Below are 3,839 nucleotides of genomic sequence, written 5' to 3'. Positions count from 1 at the left end.
ATGAGTGAGAGAAGTAGAATGAATGCCTGTCTCAAATATAGGCAGAGGGTGTGGGAAGAGGGAATAGGGGGAAGTGGTGGTGAGAATTTGCACTGGTGAAGGGGGATGTTCTTTCTTTGACTGAGGCCCAACTACAAGCATGTTTGTAATCATGGTGCTTAAATTAAAAGAAATTAAAGTACTTTAATTTAAAAAAATGATACATAAAAATACTTAAAACAAGATAACATCTTATAAAGAAACTGAAGGCCTCTTTCCTAATTATTAACTAACCAAAATCTAATCATGAAATTTTTATTTTAACAAAAGGCAAAGCAGAAAATTTTCTAAATGAGAGGTTAGAATAAGCATTTAGCATTATTATTTTCTTCAAATTAGTGAATGCAGAAGAACCAGGTCATTCAGAGGTTAGAACATATAAATAACATGAGCCTTTCATAGTATGACCTATTAATTATTTATCTTAGAATTTGGGTTATAGACAAAAAGTCATTTTAACAACAGAAATTGCATATTTTTCACATAAATTTTGTTCAGTTCTGCATGTTGATAATCATAGCTCTGTGTACCTGATGTAGGGTACCTAAATCTCATTTGAAATTAGGAAAATTTGTCATTGTTTAGAGTTTTATTCTTATAAACAACTGGTAGAAGGAATTTTTTTTTTTGCTTTCTTGTCTCCTTTCACAGTTTTTTTTTAATTTTTTAATATAATTTTTATTTTGATCATAGTGGCTTACATATTGTTGACAATAATATTTTAGGTACATATTTACATAAAATCAGGGGGGATTCCCATCACCGGTTTGTCTTCCCTACTCCTCCTTTTTTGTCCTACCTTCCATATCCTCTTCCCTCACCCCCAGTGCTACTAGAATATAGGTGTAAGACTACGAAGTAATAGGATAGGTACAGAGGGTAGAAGGAATTTTTTACCTAGATGAAGTTATTCATTCTTAGAGAGGCAGTAAGAAGTTCCTTCATTTACTCCCTTTACTGCCTTCTTTCTCACAGTTTATAAAGAAGAAGGCAAAGAAACTGTCCATGGAAAGACCATAGAAATTCCTTCTGGTACAGGGAGAAGGCAGATTCCTTTGATCCCAAAATACGCAGTGACATGAGCAACTCATATATATATATATATATATATATATATATATATATATATATATATATATATATATATATATGAGTATATAGCTCTTTTAAATATCTCTTTTTTAATTTTTTTCTTTTTTTCTTTTTTCTTTTTTTTTCCGGTCACACCCAGCAGCGCTCAGGAGTTACTCCTGGTTCTATGCTCAGAAATCGCTCCTGACAGGCTCGGGGGACCATATGGGATGCCGGGATTCAAACCACCTACCTTCTGCATGCAAGGCAAACACCTTATCTTCATGCTATCTCTCCAGCCCCCCTTTTAAATATATTTTTTTGTGTGTGTGGTTTTTGGGTCACACCCGGCAGTGCTTAGGGGTTATTTCTGGCTCCATGCTCAGAAATTGCTCCTGGGAGGCACGGGGGACCATATGGGATGCCGGGCGCCGGGATTAGAACCGATGACCTGCATGAAAGGCAAACGCCTTACCTCCATGCTATCTCTCCAGCCCCATATTTTAAATATCTTAAGAAATAAATGCCCTTTCTGATCATCTTTATGCTATTTTCCATAAACTTTTGCCTCCTAATTTGAATTTGTCATATCTCAGTTGAAAATATACTCCAATTTTGCAGTTTAATTGGACACTAATGAAAAAAATGGTACACAGGCATAAAAGAAACAGAATTTCTAATCATTGTTGCCCTGGTTTATATTTGCATTTTAGAAATTCCCTCCTCGGGTCTTCCTCAATGAGTAAAACCTTTTTTATTTTGGTACTGTTGGCTTGGGAACAACATCTCTATGGAAACCATTTCCCCGATGAACAATTTTCTTGAACATTGAGTATCTTCTCAAACTTTGCATATAATCTTAATGGATAAAACAGGTAGATCTTTCAAGGTACCCAAGTTTTTCCTTACACTTTTAAGTCAAATTCTAAGTTAGATCTAACATCTGAATGAGGGGGCATTCCAATTGAGGGGAGGCTTCACCATTATCACTACAGCTGAGAAATGCCATGTCTTCCTACAAATGTTTATTTGGCTGTCACTGTGCAGTTACTGTGCAGTCATTACACACCAGTCATTGATGTGGTTTTTTTTTTTTTTAAATATGGAACGCTTCACGAATTTGCGTGTCATCCTTGCGCAGGGGCCATGCTAATCTTTTCTGTATCGTTCCAATTTTAGTACATGTGCTGCCGAAGCAAGCACCATTGATGTGTTTTGTACTTTGAGCAGAAATGAAGCAACATTATAGATTTTCCTAGGAATTGCGTTTCCTTCTTTTCCTACAAACCATGCTTAGTGCTTTCACCATTGTTGGGTCTGTTGAGACTTAGTTACCTGAAGAAATCTTGAGGTACTCCTAAGCAAACATTGTGGATCAGGACTGGCATACTAAAGATTTAGGGTATCTTACCAGTCATACTCCAAATTTTGAATTCTCAAACAAAACTCTGAAACACCTTTTTAAAATAGCTTATGTTTAAATAAATATAAATTACTGATGTTTTTTTGTTTGCTTGTTTTTGGGTCACAACCCGGTGGTGCTCAGGGGTTACGCCTGGCTCTGCACTCAGAAATTGCTCTAGACATGGGAGACCATTTGGGATGCCAGGATTCGTACCACCGTCCTACCACTGTGCTATCTCTCCGGCCCATTTAATCCAAGTAGACCTAGAAGCAGCAACCCAAAGAATTACTGGTTCTAGTGATAGAATAGCCAGTGAGAGTTTTTATTTGATATTCGACTAACAATAGTTTGAATAATGTACGGAATTTTTTTCCTTCTCTAGTTCCTAATGCAGAGAAATGCAGTTTCCAGAGTTCTATTAGTCCTCTGCTGGAATGACAAACTTAAAAACAAACATTTTATAGTGAGTCACAGTAATTCTACCCTTTCCAAACTCATTTTCCTCATACCTAATATGTTTGAAAATACCAAGATGTTATGCAATTCTAAGGTCTCATTTGGAGATCCTTGTAGGATTTATGTGAGGGCTTTCTTCTCTGAAATACCTTTATTTAATAAATAAAATGATGTCCCAAAACTACTCACAATTGTCAATCAAGCGCTTCATTTGGAGTAGTAGGTGAATAGAAAAACCTTCACTCAGTTGTTCCAGACTTCCTAATCAGTGACTACATTACAGGTATTTTTAGTCTGCTTTAGAAATGTCAGTTTGACTTCCAACTATAGAATGGTTTTGGTGTTCTGACAAGAGAAACATGCTATGTTTAAAGCAAACATCTCTTTTCAGAAAGAATGAAGACAGAGTTCAACAAATTTATGCACACATTATTTTTTTAATATTTGGAAGCAAGATAACTTTTTAAGTTCATTCAATGCTATGTTTTTCCATGGGTTTATTTATTCTCAAATTGATAACAACTTAATTACCTACACATGCCAACTGATTTCTGAGTGATGCACAATTTCCTTTGCAAATTGCAAAATAGATGGCAAAATCTAGACTTAGAATTTAGATTCTGAGAGCTAGAGTTGTCCATTTTTTTTTTCAAACTAAGTATTCCAGGTTAAAATGATCTTTGAAGATCAAATGAAATAGAACTATTTTTGAATTATTATGTAAGAATCTCAAGACAAAAAAAAATCACTGTCCTCTAGATTTCAGGCATTTTGAATAGGTTAATCTCATTTAATCTATATATTAGTCCTCTGATTTTGATCTTATTTTTATATAAAGAAATTTATTTCAGAAATTACAGAGCTCTGA

The 3,839-nt window shown here is 34.9% G+C and overlaps 1 non-coding gene across 1 annotated transcript; it reads right to left on the bottom strand.

The window, feature by feature from the left end:
* Positions 1-2,206: 2,206 nt before the first annotated feature.
* LOC126023482 (U6 spliceosomal RNA) lies at positions 2,207-2,313 on the bottom strand. Its single transcript, XR_007500602.1, has one exon. It is a non-coding gene; the product is annotated as a U6 spliceosomal RNA (small nuclear RNA).
* Between the last annotated feature and the right edge of the window lie 1,526 nt (positions 2,314-3,839).

This window comes from Suncus etruscus, chromosome 11, assembly GCF_024139225.1.
Source record: "Suncus etruscus isolate mSunEtr1 chromosome 11, mSunEtr1.pri.cur, whole genome shotgun sequence".
NCBI lineage: Eukaryota > Metazoa > Chordata > Mammalia > Eulipotyphla > Soricidae > Suncus > Suncus etruscus.
Note: the sequence above shows the minus strand (reverse complement) of the source record. Positions and strands in the feature narration are given on the sequence as shown.